We start from the raw sequence: 20,887 nt of genomic DNA on the forward strand, positions 1-20,887 counted from the left end.
ATGTGACGCGGCATGCCACACATCCGGATTTTCATATATTCGATATATTGTAGCGTTCTGTAGCCTCCAAGAGAGCTGCACATTGGTGTTAACTGTTTGCTGCTGGGACTCAGGCAGCCGGCACCTCCAGCAGTAGAGAAAGCCACACCATAACGGCACAATGACAGGCTTTTTTATAAAATTCCATCGTTACATTTCAATGCGGTGATGAGGATCACCTCACTGAAATGTGTGGGCGTCGCACGTTTTTGCTTCGCCTCTCCCCCCCCACCCCCCACCGGCCCCTCTCCGCTCTAAAATACCGCATTATATGGCGCTTTTTTTTCGCTCGCTCACCGTGCACCTTTCCCCTTCCTTTCTTCCCTATTGCCACCTATCCAGTATATATCCATTTGTAGAGTATTACAAATTATTATTTGCACCTTGCTCTTTACTCCCAGCTGCCACTACTTATATACACTGTCGTTTTGCCGCTCGTTTCGTCGCAGCCTTCGGTGATTTTACCCAGTTCTCTCTTTGTTTCCGTTCTCCCGTGTCCTTCTTACATACATTCTTCATATACCACCATTACAAGCACGCCCCTCTCTAAGTTAACGTACCACTTTCTATACGGCAAATGCGCATACTACAATAACTGCAAAAATACTTTTTTATTATTGTATTGCCAAAATATATTATTACATATAAATTTAAAGGTCTCACCCCTGTCACCTTTATACATGCTTGCGAATAAATAAATGTTGATTTTTTTTCACCTCGCTTTATCATTCCAGCTATTTAGTTAAATCCCCCCCCTCTGCGCCCCCCCCCTACCAGCTCCTGTCTACTCCAAAATAACGCATTGTATGGCGCTTTTTTTCCCGCTTTCTTTCTGCTCCAGCTAATCGTCTACTCCTCCCCATCCCCCTCCTTTCTTCCCTGTTCTACCCCCTGTCTGGTATATATCCTTTTGCCAAGTATTACATATTATTTTATTTGCTTCTTGCTCTTTACTTCCAGCTACCACTACGTATATACAATGTCGTTTTATCACTTATTTCTTCAAAGTGTATGTGCGTCGCATTATGCAATTTAAAACACTACAAAATTACGTTTACATTTTTTTGGGGTGACTTAATATATTACAATGTAACACAATGCAAATTTAAATGTGCATATATTTTACATAACATGCATTTCTTTGTGCACTTTTAACATTATATAGCTTTTTTTTGCCAGTCCCTATTTGCTAAGCTAATAGTCCCCCTTCCCCCCCTCCCTCCTTTCTTCCTTGTTTGTGCGTTGCATTATGCAATTCACAATACTGAAAAATTACGTTTACATTATTTTTGGGTAATTTAATATATTGCATTATAACAAAATGCAAATTTGAATATGCAAACGTTTTAGAAAACATGCATTTCCTATCCACTTTTAACATTATATACCGCTTTTTTTCAAAAACCTATCTACTCCAGCTAATCACCTTCCCTCCCTCCTTTCTTCCTTTTTGGTACCCCCTGTCCGCTACATATACATTTGCAATACTCAACTTCTCCCCCTTCCAACACCCCTTTCGCTGCCGGCTCATGCTCTCTTCAAATTCACGCATTATATAGCGCTTTTTTTCCACTCGCTCTCTGGTCCACCTAATCATTCCCACTCCCCCCCCCCGTCTTTATGGCTGAGATACCCGCCACCCCCTCTCGACGCAATCCCCAAGGATGGGAAACTGGAAACGGTTCTGAACTTTTGGAAGGCGGGAGGGAGTGACCCTCCCGGCCGTATTTATTAAAATATGAAACAAAATTAAAACATTAAAATAACAGTTTCATATTATGTACAATTTCATTTCCACATTACGATGTTTGGCTAACCTTAACAGATCTCTAATACAAAGGTTCTCCTAGCCGAACGAACATCCTGCAAAACATTTGACTTGAAACTGTACATCCTAACGTTAACCACTTGGCTGCTAAGGTACTGATGCCATTTTCCATTCATTTTCCATTGAAATCAATGGAAAGTCCATGACGAGTTACCCTTGTCATTAGCGGCGAAGAGGTTAAGGGCCAACGGCAAGGTCGTAACCGGTGTCAGATCCCTAAACCAGAAATACCCCCCTCCCTTGTGAGGGGGCGACCGCACAGAGGCTTACCTCAAGTGCATCTTCCAATTTCCCTTTGACTTGACGGGGGCCCCAATGAACTCGACGCCATTTAACGGTCGTCCGAGGACTCGTGTGAGGTGTCTAAAAGGTAGCGTAAACCCCCTCCCAAACCCCACACAACTTACCCCATCTGCCGTCGCAGATGTCCTGGCCCCGGGAAATTCCCCAGGAGGGCCCGTAGCCCCTCCTATCCAGGAAGGGGCCTTGACCGCCTTTCCTTTCCTTCCGGCGGCCCATCCTTAGAAGGGACCGCCTCCCCGTTGAGGGGCCAATGGCCACCTCCCCCGAGCGTTCCCATCCGTAATGGGTGACGCCCCCCCATAGGGATCTTCCAATTACTGCTCACCGATCACGACCTTACCGCCACAGGCCGGATAGTTGACCGGCTATCCGGACCCCCCACAACAACTCCTACCTAAAGGTCATGTTTTAAACTCTTCAGCCAAGCAATGAGGTCTCCTATGAGTAACTCATTCCCCACCCGGGACAAATGGACCCCATCTCCGAAATACATACTGTCCCCCTTGATACAACCATGCAGAATAGACTGCAGTGCATTTGAACGAAACAATCTACCCAACTTGTTATTTATTTTCTTCACTGAGTGATTCAGAGCAGAAACTGAAATCGCCCCCCGCCACACTTTTCGTGGAATCATATGGGACCATGCAATTGTGCACCCTGGAACTCTCCTCGCCAACCAACTTACAGTGGAAAGCATTGCCTCGAGCAGCAGTCGTCTACCAGTGGTCACCAAATCATTACCCCCAAGATGGACTATGATTATAGACGGCGGTGACCTTGTCCGCCCTAACAAACCCTCGAAAAAGGATTGAAACTGGTCAATACAGAGCCCGCCCCTTCCTTAGAAGGTCACCCTGTACCCGTATTCCCCAGCCATGTGAATCATGTCACCTGCCTTGAATACGTCCGCGGCACGCCTCACGTATGAGTGGCCCACGACCCACACCTCCTTTTTCGCAACCGGTGATGTCTGACCGCTGGTGCCCAGGTGTGGGGTCGACTGCACAGTCCGCCCCGCCTCGAAAGCTTGCGCAACTGAAAACCAAACAAAAACAAGAAGCGTGAGTACATCATTACAGCTTCACAACATGTGCAACCGCACATACCTCTTGTAACAGTTCGAGGACCAACGCCCCAAACGCTTTACTTTTTCAAAACTCAGACCCCTGGCTGTAGCCTCAGTAGCAGCCCCTATCCGAAAGGAGTGGGTCCCGAACTCGCCGGGGTTCAAGCCCGCGGCCGAAATTGACATCGCAAGCACCCGCTGGAACTGAAACCTCGTCAGTGGGGTGGCGTCAGCGTGTCTCAACAAGGTCCCCCCCCATGATGCCACTCTCTGCGCTAAATATTCCTCTACGCAAACAACAGGGCACATGGGAGACCCGGGAATCCTCTGAATGATTATGCAGTCCCCAGTCGCACCCTGATCGGTTTTGGACCTGACAAACGAGACAGTCATCGTCTCCACCTTGACCTGAATGTGCTCTCGGCACAGTCACCCCATCGTATCCCGCTTGTTCTTCGCCACTAGTTCGCTTACACGCATAGCCCCATGGAATGCTAGTGCAAATGCGGCTCGGAATAACACTGTTTCATACCGGGATGAACACGTTGCAGGGAGTACGGACAATAACAGGGCCAACCTATCCAGACCTATCGGGTGCCTCTCATCTACTCTGCGACCCTCAAGGCGTTGCCACCCACGTAGCGCTTTCTGTACCACGAAAGACGCTATCGGGTCCTGGATCCCATGAGCCTTTGCCATAAATGAAATGGCGGCCCGATGCCTCTGGGCCGTAGCCACTGATTTGCCTGCCTGATGTAAAGACAGCAAAAATTTTACGACAAGCTCTTCCTGTCCCCAAAGCTCCCCCCCAGCAGAACCCAAAAAGGACCAATAGGAACGGAACGCCCCTTCATATGCCTTTCTTGTCCTGGGTGCTAAACTCTCTCCCACGAGGTTTTGTAGTTCGGGGCACCGATAGACCAGAGAGCTTCGGGAAAGGGTGCCGCCACCGGGTCCGCTGTGGGCAGAAAACCCCAGAAGGCCTGCATACGGAAACAAGAAAGTGCATCAGCCGCTTGGTTCAGTACCCCCGGGACATGTCTTGCCCTAAAGAGCACATTCAACTGCATACACAATAACACAATTTCTTTGAGCAGTCTTAGCATCCATTTGCAACGTGCTGCCTGACTATTAATACACTCAACTACAGTCATGTTATCAGACCAGAACACCACAGAGTGATCCCGAAACCCCTCCGGCCATGTTTTCAAGGCCACCAAAATAGGGAAGAGTTCAAGAAAAGCAATGTTACTCGTCAGCCCGCACTCGTGCCACCATGACGGCCATTTTTGAGCCGACCATTGTGTACCAAATATGGCACCAAAACCTATACTCCCCGCCGCATCTGTCCAAAGCCCCAGCTCCTCGGAGGACACCGCTGGTTTGTTCCAGACAATTCGACCATTGAAATCCGCCAGAAATGCCAACCAAATGCGCATGTCCTGGCGAACCTCTGCCGAGAGTCTCGTGCGGTGATGTCCTTCCTTCAGGCCGACTATGGCTTGTGCAATCGAGCGGGAAAAGGGGCGGGCCATTGGCATTACTCTCAGGGCAAAATTCAACTGGCCCACCACTTGTTGCAATTGATGCAGATTTACTTTCGTCGCACGAATACATGTTTCAAGTGATGTCCAGAATTTTAACACTTTTTCCCTGGGTAATCGAAAACAACCTTCTTCTGAGTCGAGCTCGATCCCCAGAAACTCGAGCAAAGTTGAGGGACCCACAGTCTTACCTGGCGCCAATGGCACACCAAAATGATTCATTAAGACACAAAATTCATGTAAGGCTGTTCCACATTCAGAGTCCCCGGCTGCCCCCAAGAACAGAAAGTCATCGAGATAATGCATAACATGCTGAAAACCTGTCTTCCTTGTGAATACCCATTGTAAAAAACAACTGAACTTTTCAAAATAAGCACAGGATATAGAGCACCCCATTGGCATACATCTATCCATGTAATAGCGACCCTGAAACATAAAACCAAGGAGACGCTGATCGTCTGGGTGCACCGGGAGCAACCGGAACGCTGACTCGATGTCTGATTTAGCCATCAGCGCCCCGGGGCCCAGGCGATTCAACATGGCGACGGCCTCATCGAAAGATGCGTACCGCACCGAACACACTTCCGGGTCTATCGCATCGTTCACGGAAAGACCACGTGGGGCTGACAAGTTATGTATTAGCCGAAACTCCCCCGGGTCCTTCTTGGGGACCACCCCTAGAGGGCAACAAACAAAATTAGCAACTGGTGGCAAATCAAATGGACCGGCGACACGACCTCGGGTCACCTCCTTCCCAATCTTTACCTGAACCACCGCCGTATGCTGCGAGACCGACAGTTGGTTCTTACAGTTAGCTACACCCCGAAAATCCCCCACTGGGATGCGGAAACCATATGAAAACCCGTCCCGCAACACCCCAGCGGAAGCATGATCCGGGTATTCGTTGAGCCAAGGAATCATTGCCATGGTATCAATCGGAGTAGGTAAAGGCGCCCCTCGGACTATTTCAGACCTGTTTGGCGCTTCCCCTACCACCGTTATCACCCGTCTTGGCTCTGCACATGGACTCAGGATGGGATGACTGCCCACACCCCCCACATTCATGTCTGAACTTGCATGACCCCTGAGGCCTCGTACATTTTCCCCTGTTAAAATTCCAACAAATCCCCCTTTTACCTGTGTTGCCACTCGGCTTCGAGTGGTTCTCGTTACCTGCACCCGTCCGAAAGGGTGTCCCAGAGGATTGGCGGGAAGATTCACCCCCGTTACTCCCTGACAATGGCACTTTTAACATTCCTGAACTCTCCATTTTCTGCCAAGAAACGGAGTCGAAACAATCCCATGTTAGCACTGGGTCGTGCTCTTTAGCTTTTCTAAAAATATTGTCATAACAGAACCACTGATTACCCCCGTACGCCAGAGAATACTCCATGATACGTGACTGATAAATAGGCAACTCGGTCAACAATTCGGGCCTGCGCTCACCCATGATGGAGGTAAAAATGCCCCACGCTCTGCCCCAGGTACCTATGTTTTCGTCAACCTTAAAGGCGGCCATTTTTGCGCGCCAAACACTCGGATGCATGAGCTCCTTTTGGCTCTTCACATGCTCCATCTCATAATGGTCGGTAAGCAAAGAAAACATGTTCACATACTTATCCGCCCAAATCTTTTCCTTAGTTTCCAGTGGCACATGCTGGGCAACTTTCTCCCTTCGTGAAGGTACAGACCCCTCCCCCGCAATCGGCAATGGCCGCTTACCTGAACTAGATGCTGCACTTGCTGTCGAACTTGGGCCTGCTGCACTTTCAGCCGCCGGAACCTGTGGGGGAACAGAAGATGGTGCCTTCGCAGCCTCTCTAGATTCCCGCAGTTGTCTCATTACTGCCCGGGCGTCGTCAGCCGTGGCGCCCTCACTATCTTTCCCCAACCACGCTGCTAATTGCGCCGCCAACTCAGGAGGCATATCTTCCCCGTTTACGGGGGTGACCACCACGGGGATCGGATGCCCCTCCTTCGGAACCGAGGTTGGCTCTTCAAGCGGAGCGTCGGGAACCGGGGTTTCCCCCCAAAGTGCCCCCCTTTTGGACCTCTTGCCTCTCCCGCTAGGGACTACTCCTGGCAAAGCTGGTCCGATGACTCGCCTCGGTCCTCCCTCCCCGTTCTTAGCCGCCATCTGCTTCTTCAAATCGGCTACCTCCTTTATGAGCATGCGGAGCATCTGATCGGTCCCGACCCGCTTTCCGACCTTCTTGCCCGGCATTCTCAAGCGAAGATATCTGTAAAACAAAGAGAAGGATTACAACGCTCAAAATTGGCTCTTCGTTCCGTCTCGGGCTCACGTGCAGCGGGGAGGTGCAGCTTCAGAGCACAGGAACAAGAGGATGCTTTCTTGGCTTGTTGCTCCTTTTATCCGTCTTCGGGCGGGCGTAAACCCGCCTCCGCCTGCCCCCCAGGGGCGTGGCCGGCGGTGTCAGCGTCTAGGACAACCCACTCCAGGGCGGGAAAAAGGCGCGCCCCGGCTACGCCGCTTCGGGCATACCAGCCGGGACTCGCCCCCAGCCCAAGATGGCCTCCCGGGGGGATCGGGGTACTCCACCATACGTTCGGGGGGACCGAGTGGTCGCCCCTTTCCATTATCGCAGTTGCCACCCCCTGTGCACTACATATACATTTGCAAAGCATTAACATACTTTTATTTGCACCTTGCTCTTTATTTCTAGCTACCAGTACGTAGCCTTTAATCTCTGTTACCCACTGCCATTTTACCACTCATTTCTTCGCAGTGTATGTGCATTGCATTATGTGAATTAAATACTAGAAAATAACGTTCACATTATTTGTTAATGTTTTAATGTATTGCTATGTAACGTAATGCAAATTTACAAGTGTGTGCGTTTTAAATAATATACATGTCAATGTTTACTTTTAAGATTATATAGCGCTTTTTTTCCAGACGCTCTCTGCTGCACCTAACGTCTTGCGCCCCCCCCTCCTTTCTTCCCATTTGCCATCCCCGGTCCGTTACATGTACATTTGCAAAGCATTAAATACTATTTTCTTGCGCCTTGCTTTCCACTCTTAACTACCACTACGCACCTTTTCTACATACTACACCAGCCCCTTACATACAACTTTATTACTTCTGCACACAGCCTCGCATTTGCTAAAATAAATAATAACTCTACAATAGTGAATGTATGAGCCCTGACTGGTGTATATATACTTGCAAACAATTATACCCCTTTTTTTCGCGCATCCCTCTTCTCCTCGATCTGTTATTCATCCCCCCCCCCCTCCCAACACCCCTTCCGCTGCAAGCCCCTGTTCGCTCTAAATTCACGCATTATACAGCGCATTTTTTTTTACTCGCTCTCCGCTACAACTAATGATCCTACCCTCCCCACCCCCTTCTCTTTCTTGTCACCACCCCCTGTACACTCTATATTCATTTGCAAATATTTAAATATTATTTTTCTTGCGCCTTGCTATTTACTCCCAGCTACGGTTACATAGCATTTCTTCCCTGTTACGCCTTGCTGTTTTACCAATCGTTTCTTTGCAGTGTATGTGCGTCGCATTATGCAAATAAAAATACTGGAAAATCACGTTAAAATTATTGTTGGGTGATATAATGTATTACATTGTAATGTTATGCAAATTTAAATACAAATGCGTTTTAAATAACATGCATGTATTTCTCCGCTTTCAACATTGTTTTGCATAGTATTACTACCCGCTTTTTCGGCGCTTCGCTCTCCAGTTATTATATAAAACACCAGCTCCTGACGTAACACTTATTTACTCCTACAAAAAGCCTCACATTTGCTCAAATATAACATACGTCTGCAATACTGAAGGCTCTTCTCTTTTAGCAACTGTTACACAACACTCCCCCCCTCCCCCCTTCCACTGCCGACCCAGTCCGCTTTAAATGTACACAACATATCGATTTTTTCAAATGGCGCGCTTTCTGCCAAGCTCTGCGCTACCACCTAATATTACCCGGCATACTCTCCCACCTGCTGTTCAATGTCGTTTTCTAATTATGCTATCCGAAACACTTAATAATACAACACTACAAAACAGCCTCTCTCTTCGCTTCACCTCGCACTTTGTAAACGCTGTACTTCAATAAAACACAAGCAAAACGTAAACTGCGGCGATGTTTGCCTTAAAACACAATTCCTTACAAGCAAATAGGCTGTATTGCATCGTGCGTTACAATCCGCTTAATAACACGGCACGTAATTAGAAAGGAAAGTATGGCGCCATATTAGCTCTACGTGCAATAACTTTCATATGGTAATACCTAAGTTACGCTACTGGCAACTTCTTCTTCTTCCACTCACCCTAACGTCGGCTGCATTATGCACATGATGCGGCCGTACAATTGTGATATCCCCCTGCTGCCAGTCCAACCCGTCTAGTGCCATTATATCAGGAATAGTGAGCACTGAGTGAGGCAGCCTGCAGCTCACTCACGTAACACGGCTTACTAACTTCCTGTCAGTTCCTGGCGGCCGGATATCATGTGACGCGGCATGCCACACATCCGGATTTTCATATATTCGATATATTGTAGCGTTCTGTAGCCTCCAAGAGAGCTGCACACGGGTGTTAACTGTTTGCTGCTGGGACTCAGGCGGCCGGCACCTCCAGCAGTAGAGAAAGCCACACCATTACGGCACAATGACAGGCTTTTTTATAAAATTACATCGTTACATTTCAATGCGGTGATGAGGATCACCTCACTGAAATGTATGGGCGTCGCACGTGTTGCAAAACGCTTGGCAGAACTATGTGTAATGCAATGCATTATGTATGTATATATAATGCAGCACTATATATATGTAAAACATCACAAGTAATATATAAAGTAATGCAATGTATGTATATAAAGCAGCACAATATGTGTGTATACATGTGTAAAACAGGAATGTGTGTCTTTAAAAGAACATAGTAAAAATGTAAAATAAGCAGCAATGCAATGTTTGTATGTATAGAAAAACAACTGTATGTGGAAATGCAATATGTGCAGTTTCTAAAGCAATGCATTTAATATGTGTTTTTATTTAAAACAGCAATATATGTATGTACAAAAGAACTATCAGCATGTTTCATGAATGTGTTGTTTTGCAAAGCTCGAATAGCAAATAATAAGGAATCGCTATTTGAGACTCGCAAAACGGTATTAATGAACGGATTGCAATATTAATTGCGATACCCATTGATTTCTTATTTGCGATTAGCTAATTGCAAATTGCAAATAAGGAATATCTCTCCATGCATTCCTATGAGCCAAATGGCCCATAGGAATGCATGGAGAGTTATTCCTTATTTGCATGCAGCAATATATGTATGTACAAAAGAACTATCAGCATGATTCATGAACAAGTTGTTTTGCAAGGCTCAAATAGCGAATTGTAAAGAATCGCTATTTGAGACTCACAAAACGGTATTTATGGATGAATTGCAATATTAATTGTGATTCCTATTGATTTCTTATTTGTGATTAGCTAATTGCTAATTGTAAATAAGGAATAACTCTCCATGCATTCCTATGAGCCAAAAGGCCTATAGGAATGCATGGAGTTATTCCTCATTTGCATGCAGCAATATATGTATGTACAAAAGAACTATCAGCATGATTCATGAACGGGTTGTTTTTCAGGGCTCAAATAGCAAATCATAAGAAATCGCTATTTGATACTCGCAAAACGGTATTCATGGACGAATTGCAATATTAATTGCGATACCCATTGATTTCTTATTTGCGATTAGCTAATTGCTAATTGCAAATAAGGAATAACTCTCTATGCATTCCTATGAGCCAAAAAGCCCATAGGAATGCATGAAGAGTCATTCCTCATTTGCACGCAGCAATATATGTATGTACAAAAGAACTATCAGCATGATTCATGAACGGGTTGTTTTGCAAGGATCAAATAGCAATCATAAGGAATAGCTATTTCAGACTCGCAAAACGGTATTCATGAATGAGTTGCAATATTAATTGCGATTCCCATTGATTACTTATTTGCAATTAGCTAATTGCAAATTGCAAATAAGGAATAACTCTCCATGCATTCCTATAAGCCAAAAGGCCCATAGGAATGCATAGAGAGTCCTTCCTCATTTGCGTGCAGCAATATATGTATGTACAAAAGAACTATCAGCATGATTCATGATTGGGTTTTTTTGCAAGGCTCAAATAGCGAATCATAAAGATTCGCTATTTGACGCTCGCAAAACGATATTTATGTACGAATTGCAATATTAATTGTGATTCCCATTGATTTCTTTTCTGCGATTAGCTAATTGCTAATTGTAATTAAGGAATAACTCTCCATACATTCCTATGAGCCAAAAGTCCCATAGGAATTCATGTAGAGTTATTCCTCATTTGCATGCAGCAATATATGTATGTACAAAAGAACTATCAGCATGATTCATGAACGGGTTGTTTTGCAAAGCTCAATTAGCGAATCATAAGGAATAGCTATTTCAGACTCGCAAAACAGTATTCATGGACAAATTGCAATATTACTTGCCATTCCCATTGATTTCTTATTTGCAATTAGCTAATTGCAAATTGCAAATAAGGAATAACTTTCCATGCATTCCTATGAGCCAAAAGGCCAATAGGAATGCATGTAGAGTCATTCTTCATTTGCACACAGCAATATATGTATGTACAAAAGAACTATGAGCATGATTCATAAACGAGTTGTTTTGCAAGGCTCAATTAGCAAATCATAAGGAATCGCTATTTGAGACTCGCAAAACGTTATTCATAAACTATTGCAATATTACTTGTGATTCCCATTGATTTCTTATTTGCGATTAGCTAATTGCAAATTGCAAATAAGGAATAACTCTCCATGCATTCCTATAAGACAAAAGGCACATAGGAATGCATGTAGAGTCATTCCTCATTTGCACGCAGCAATATATGTATGTACAAGAGAACTATCAGCATGATTCATTAATGGGTTGTTTTGCAAGGCTCAAATAGCGAGCATAAGGAATTGCTATTTCAGACTCGCAAAACGGTATTTATGGATGACTTGCAATATTAATTGTGATTCCCATTGACTTCTTATTTGTAAACAACTAATTGCAAATTGCAAATAAGGAATAACTTTCCATGCATTCCTATGAGCCAAAAGGCCCATAGGAATGCATAGAGAGTCATTCCTCATTTGCACGCAGCAATATATGTATGTACAAAAGAACTATAAGCATGATTCATGAACGGGTTGTTTTGCAAAGCTCAATTAGAAAATCATAAGGAATCGCTATTTGAGACTCGCAAAACAGTATTCATGGACAAATTGCAATATTACTTGCCATTCCAATTGATTTCTTATTTGCAATTAGCTAATTGCAAATTGCAAATAAGGAATAACTCTCCATGCATTCCTATGAGCCACAAGGCCCATAGGAATGCATAATGCATAATGAGTCATTCCTCATTTGCACACAGCAATATATGTATGTACAAAAGATCTATCAGCATGATTCATAGACTAGTTGTTTTGCAAAGCTCAATTAGCGGATCATAAGGAATCGCTATTTGAGACTCGCAAAACGGTATTCATTAACTATTGCAATATTAATTGCAATTCCCATTGATTTCTTATTTGCAATTAGCTACTTGCAAATTGCAAATAAGGAATAACTCTCCATGCATTCCTATAAGCCAATAGGCCCATAGGAATGCATGGAGAGTCATTCCTCATTTGCATGCAGCACTATATGTATGTACAAAAGAACTATCAACATGATTCATGAACGGGTTGTTTTGCAAGGCTCAAATAGCAAATCATAAGGAATCGCTATTTGACACTCGCAAAATGGTATTCATGGACAAATTGCAATATTAATTGCAATACTCATTGATTTCTTATTTGCGATTAGCTAATTGCTAATTGCAAAAATGGAATAACTCTCTATGCATTCCTATGAGCCAAAAGGCCTATAAGAATGCATGAAGAGTCATTCCTCATTTGCACGCAGAAATATATGTATGTACAAAAGAACTATAAGCATGATACATGAACGGGTTGTTTTGCAAAGCTCAATTAGCAAATCATAAAGAATCGCTATTTGAGACTCGCAAAACAGTATTCATGGACAAATTGCAATATTACTTGCCATTCCCATTGATTTCTTATTTGCAATTAGCTAATTGCAAATTGCAAATAAGGAATAACTCTCTATGCATTCCTATGAGCCAAAAGGCCCATAGGAATACATAATGAGTCATTCCTCATTTGCAAACAGCAATATATGTATGTGCAAAAGAACTATCAGCATGATTCATAAACGAGTTGTTTTGCAAAGCTCAATTAGCGAATCATAAGGAATCGCTATTTGAGACTCGCAAAACGGTATTCATTAACTATTGCAATATTAATTGCAATTCCCATTGATTTCTTATTTGCAATTAGCTAATTGCAAATTGCAAATAAGGAATAACTCTTTATGCATTCCTATAAGCCAATAGGCCCATAGGAATGCATGGAGAGTCATTCCTCATTTGCATGCAGCACTATATGTATGTACAAAATAACTATAAACATGATTCATGAACGGGTTGTTTTGCAAGGCTCAAATAGCAAATCATAAAGAATCGCAATTTGAAACTCGCAAAATGGTATTTATGGACGAATTGCAATATTAATTGTGATTCCTATTGATTTCTTATTTGCAATTAGCTAATTGCCAATTGTAAATAACGAATAACTCTCCATGCATTCCTATGAGCCAAAAGGCCCATAGGAATGCATGTAGAGTTATTTCTCATTTGCATGCAGCAATATATGTATGTACAAAAGAACTACCAGCATGATTCATGAATGGGTTGTTTTGCAAGGCTCAAATAGCAAAGCATAAGAAATCGCTATTTGAGACTCACAAAACGATATTCGTGTACGAATTGCAATATTAATTGCGATACCTATTAATTTCTTATTTGTAAACAACTAATTTCAAATTGTAAATAAGGAATAACTTTCCATGCATTCCTATGAGCCAAAAGGCCCATAGGAATGCATGAAGAGTCATTCCTTATTTGCACGCAGCAATATATGTATGTACAAAAGAACTATCAGCATGATTCATAAACGGGTTGTTTTGCAAGGCTCAATTAGCAATCATAAGGAATCGCTATTTGAGACTTGTAAAACAGTATTCATGGACAAATTGCAATATTACTTGCAATTCCATTGATTTCTTATTTGCGATTAGCTAATTGCAAATTGCAAATAAGGAATAACTCTGCATGCATTCCTATGAGCCAAAAGGCCCATAGGAATGCATAATGAGTCATTCCTCATTTGTAATTAGCAATTAGCTAATCACAAATAAGTTTCCATGTGCAAGGGTGCCAACAATGTCCAAAGGACACCTTGTAACATACATACAATGGAAATTAACACAGCTGTTGCACACAGACATGTCTAAAAAACATGTGTGTTTGTAACATGCAACTCACAAATGCATTTAAATGCATATCTTTCAGTTTTCGCAATTTGCCACAAGTTTCATTAACTGATACCTCCCCTCCTATTGTAGATAGTGCCTACAAATATTTATAACATTTCTAATACATTCATGCAAGAGAGTGTCTATTTCAGTTTAATACTTTTTTGACTGATGAATTTTTTGGGACGCTCATATGATTTTACCTTCTAAAAACATATAAAATACCTGTACTCTTTTTTAATACTGTTTTTATAATAAATGTTATGCTTGTAAAATGTTTTTGCATTTTAAAAACATTTCAAATAATAAAGTAAAAGTAAATAAACTAGGAAATATCAGAAGTAGAATTACATTGTTAAAATGCATTATATATATATTACAGTTTAATTTACAATTATTTAAAAAAAAAATTACATTTATACAATAATGTATTTCTTGTTTTTTATTACAGGTTATAAAAGAAGAAGCTAACAGCAAGGTAATTAATTTTTATTACAATACATATGTAAATTGCATATCATTGTATATATATTATTACATTGCTTACTATTGTATATTACCTATAGTTTATTACAAACACCTTTAGTTAATTATTACTGTTACTTTAAAAAAACGACATAACATTATATAATATTAACATAGCTATACTAAATTGTTTACATACCTATACAATTAATGACATTGTAAATATAACTTACCTTCTATTTAAATTACAACATAACATTGATATATTTTACATATAAATATACAATTTACAACATATTTAATACATAAAAAAATACATACACTTACTTATAACAATTACTTAAAATTTCTTAATAAACGATCATATATAAAAATATACAAATGCACAACACTATACAAGCTCAATATAATCAAGCACATGCCAAATTTTCACAAAATTCCAGAGGCAAACAATGCTTACCAAATAGTTTATTTGTTATTATTCACAACTACAGTAAACTAGCATATATATGGGATGCAGACGATTTGCATTATATAATGGACCTTGGAGATGCATTGTATACAAAAATGCATTCTATCAACAAACAAGAATGTATGCATCCTGATGATCTGCCCAAATATATTACACATGGAAATGATATATTTTCAATTAAACTTAGACCACCATACTATGGTAATATATTTGAACGGTTCGATTTATCATATCCAGACATACAAGAAGCATTAAATTTAGCAATATCACATTCTGGAGTCTTACTTTGTATGGATGTTTATGTCATTTCTATATTTAAAATTGAAGATAAATACTTTATATTTGACTCACATAGTCGCGATAAAACTGGCATGCCACACCCAAATGGCACATGTATACTAATGCAAAAAAAACTTTTCAAGATATGCTACATTATATTTCTAACTTAGCACATTGCATAAAATCATTTAATGCAGTAGATGTACAATTTGAATTAACACCAATTGATATTACTAAAATACAAACAGATACATTTCAGCAAGCTTATCGAAAAGAAATAAATAGTAAACATAAAAGTACATTTTTTGTACATAACACAAATATTGTAACACACACAGATCACCAAAATAGCAAAGGTGAACACTCAACAACATATATGTTACAATTTGAACAAACTAACATTACTATAAACAAACAACAAGAACAATCCAAATTAAGTACAATACCTTTAAGTATAACACAAACTAAAATAGATAACAAAAGACATAACACAGATAAAATTAATTATAAAGTTTCTAAAAAAACAAAAACTAATACACTGTTAGCAGAAGATGTTACAAAACAGCAACCAACAAATATAGAGAAAGAAACATATGCAAGTATACTGAAGAAAAACTTAGCATATGATGATAAAAAGCATATTAATACAATATGCAATAAGATAGTACCAATACAAAAAAATAAAAATAATAAAATAAATATTCAGAAGTTAATGCCAACACATATACAAACAGTTATTACCAGTCAAGAAGCAACAAAAATTATTAACAACGAAAAAGATAATCATGCAATAAAACAATCTCCAGTATGCAAATTAAATGAAGCTGAAAATAGTATTTTTAATATTGAAGATACCAATATTGACTCAGTAATAACAGTTAATTTTAATGATAATGTAATTCATACACAATTAGACATAAATGAAACAGAAAATATATGTATTTGCAATCTTATATTTGCAATTATTTATAATCAAACAAAAAATACAAAGAAATGGACTACAGAAGACATGCATAATATAATGCAACTGAGCAAAAAATTATATATAGATATGATAACTTTTTATAAAAAACAAAATATAACGATTGAAAATATACCTAACTATATTGAATACAATAATAAAATATTTTCAATCCAAATGCAAAAACAAAAGTTGCATGAAATGTCAAAAAAAGATGCATTAGAAATAAACATAAAATTAGCAATAAAAAATGCATTAAATATATATGACTCTATAATAATAGTTATAAATGTATTTTCAATTATTATTATTACAGAAAATGCTAACTATTGCATATATTATTCAGACGTAGAACAAATTAAGCAAAGCATTAGTAATAATATAATACCAATAGATAAAAACATAAAAAGTTATACAAATTTGATGCAATATTTATCTACACTAACACATAAAATAATGTCATATAATAAAGATGCAATAGAAATTAAAATAATACCTTTTACTGTATCTACAATACTTAGATCTTCATTTAAAAAAACAGAGAAAAGATTTAAATTAAAAAATGAAACCAAATGCATAGAAAAAATGCTTATACATTACAGTGAACCATCAACAGGTTCACTAACAGCAATTAAACATGCAAATATAACAAATGTTGTTCCAAACATACAAAATGATATAAATTTGGAATTAATTAACAATGTTAAAAGTGACATAATACCACCTATATGTAGCAATACCTCAAAAACTAAAGCATGTAGTGAAAGCAATGTAAACCAAAAAGTAAATACTATTAACAATTTTAATAAAAGTAATACAAAAATTAGTAGCTTAAATTTGTTACAAACATTGTCAATTATAGATAATTTTCATAATGAAATACAATATGGGCCTGAATATGTATGTACTATTTGTAACCAAATGTGGCACAAACAAACAGTTAAAGATATAAAAAATATTACTAATAACAACACTTTTTTATTGTGTAGCATAAGTGACTATCAGACAAATTATATATGTAATACATGCTATCAATACATAATTAAAAAAAATACCACCATGTTCAGTGTGCAATGGAATGAGTTTTCCAAAAATACCACCTGAACTCTATTTGCATAATTTAGAAGAAAGATTAATATCTCCAAGAATACCTTTTTTGCAAATTAAAACATTACCACGTGGATTTCAAAAAGCATTAACAGGTGCTGTTGTTAATGTACCAGCTGATGTTATGACAACTGTAACAATATTACCAAGACAACAAAATGATAATATGACAATACCTATTAAATTAAAGAGAAGGTTACGTTATAAATCATACACACATTATGAAAATGTAAGACCTAATAAAGTAAAAAAAGCTGCTATATATTTAGCTTCTAATAGTGATTTGTTTAAAGAATATGGAATAACAATAAATCCAGATTGGGAATATACGCCATATGAAGAAAATACTGATAAAGATACATCTGATGCAAATATGACTTCAAGTAGTTCAGATAACATACCTGTAGGTAATTTAGATACATTATTAACAAATGAAATAATTTCAACTGATAATATTAATGTACTAAGTTTAGCTCCTGCTGAACATAATACACAACGTGGACTATATGAAGATAAAGATTCAGAATATTTAGCATTTCCAACAATTTTTTGTGGAGAACGTAGAACAGATAATAAAGAGAGACATATAACTGTACATTATAGTACTATATGTAAATGGGAATTAAGATGTTATGACAGAAGAGTAGCTAATTGTATAACTAATCTGTTTTTTAAATTAAAAAAATTACAAATCAAACAAATACAAGACAAAATTTTAATATCACTTAGAAAGTATTTTACAAATGGCCAAATAATTACAGCAAAAGATATAAAAGACAACTTACAAAACATATTACAGTATAATGAGGGTTACAAAATATTAAAAACAATAAGGAGTTCTCCTCCTTACTGGGAAAATTGCAAAAGAGATTTATTTGCAATGATAAGACAATTAGGTATTCCAACATTTTTCCTAACTTTGTCAGCAGCAGAAACAAAATGGTACCATTTAATTAACATATTGTTACGTGTTAAGAATACAAAAGAATGTACCAGAGAAGAATTTAAGAATATGTCATGGGAAACAAAATGTGCTTTAATACAGCAAGATCCAATAACATGTGCACGTCACTTTGTTTACCAAGTTAGAAAATTATTTAATTGCATTTTATTACACAAACAAAATCCAATAGGCAAAATAACAGATTACTTTTACAGAGTTGAATTTCAACAAAGAGGATCACCACACATACATGCATTATTATGGATTAATAATGCACCACAATATAGCATAGACAAAGATGAAAAAGTAATTAATTTTATTGACAAACACATAGCATGTACAATAACAGAAGACACATCTATAAACTCTTTACTGCTATTACAAAAACATGGACATACCAAACATTGCCGTATTAAGCATCAAAGAACATGCAAATATCAATTTCCAAGATATCCAATGGCTTGTACAATGATATTAAAGCCATTACAATTAGAAGAACAACATACTACATTAAAGTAACACGTAGATATTATTCATTCAACCATGAATACAGGGCAATTTGCAAATTACACATATTTAGACTTTTTGCAACAAATGCAATTGAATAATGAACAATATATAACATGCATACGATCACAAATAAAAAAAAACAACCATTGTTTTAAAAAGAACACCAGCTGAATGTCATATTAATAATTACAATAAAATAATTTTACAAGCATGGCAGGCTAACATAGATATACAGTATGTTTTAGATGCATATGCTTGTGCTGTATATATTGTATCATATATTAGTAAATCTCAACGTGGACTAAGTAAAATAATAGCACAAGCTGCAAAAGAAGTTACCCATAATGTAAACATTAAGGAACAATTAAAGTACATTGGCAATACATTTTTAAATTGTACTGAAATTAGTGCACAAGAAGCCGCTTACCTTATATTGCAAATACCATTAAGAAAAAGTTCACGATCATTTGTATTTATCAATACAAGTATGCCAGAAAAACGAACATACTTAATGAAAGACATCAATACTATTAATATAATGCCAGAAACATCAACAGAGGTACAATTTGACAATGTAATTAATAAGTATAGTAAACGCCCAATTACATTAGAACAATGTACTTTAGCTGATTACGCATCAAAATGTAATACTCAACAAAAAAAAAACAACAAACAACTGCAAAGTAGTTATGATGACTTACTTTTAGAAACTAATTTTTATAGCTCGGATGACGAAGAACTTGAAATAAATACATTATCTAGTACCTTAGATAATAAAATATACAAGGAACGTACAAAAAACAAAATTATACGTTATTGTAGATTTAATAAAATGAACGATCCTGAAAATTATTACAGAGAATTACTAATGCTTTACTACCCTTGGAGAATAGAAAGTAATATAATTTCGCAAAAAAATACATACTATGAAAGATACTTAGAATTACAAACAGAAGTAGACACAAACTATTACTTGTATAATAAGCCAAGCATAATTATTAACGATGAAGAAACATATAATGATAATGATGAACTACTACAACCTCCATCACCTAGGACACTAATATCAATAAATGAAGAACAAACCACAAAAGACTATCAAAGAGATGCATCATATGACTTATCACTAGATATAGGAATTAGAACTACTACAGAAGAAGAGTTATTAGTACAAAATATACTACCACAAGAAGAATATGACAATATTATGCAAAATTTAACAACCGAACAACTAAATTTTTTATATCATCATTTAAATTGCCTCAAAACAAAACAAAAACGTTTCTTTACTTTTTGTACTGGTGGTGCAGGAGTAGAAAAAAGTTTCCTAATAACTGCACTACACCAGACATTACTACGTTACTACAATACTAAAGCAGGAGAAAATCCAGACAACATTCACATATTACTAACAGCACCAACAGGAAAAGCAGCACATAATGTACAAGGACAAACATTACATAGTACATTTAAAATACCAGTCTCTCAGACATTAACGTATAAGCAATTAACACATGAAAACAGAGCTGCATTACAAAGTAAATTAATGCATTTAAAAGTATTAATAATAGATGAAATATCTATGGTAGGAACAAATATGTTCACTTTCATACACAATAGAATGCAAGAAATAAAGTCATCTACTGAACCATTTGGAGGAATATCTATAATAGCAATTGGAGACTTTTACCAATTAAAACCAGTGTTTGATACATATATATTTGAGAACTCAAAACATATGTATGGACCACTAAGTACAAACTTATGGCAAACACATTTTGAACTATATGAACTCACCAAAATTATGAGACAAAGTAATGATTTACCATTTGCACAAATGCTTAATAGACTTAGAATAGGTGAGCACACAAGTAATGATATCCAAGCATTAAAATCTCGCGAAATAGAACGAGA

The sequence above is a fragment of the Lissotriton vulgaris genome, chromosome 3_1 (assembly GCF_964263255.1).
Source record: "Lissotriton vulgaris chromosome 3_1, aLisVul1.2, whole genome shotgun sequence".
Taxonomy (NCBI): domain Eukaryota; kingdom Metazoa; phylum Chordata; class Amphibia; order Caudata; family Salamandridae; genus Lissotriton; species Lissotriton vulgaris.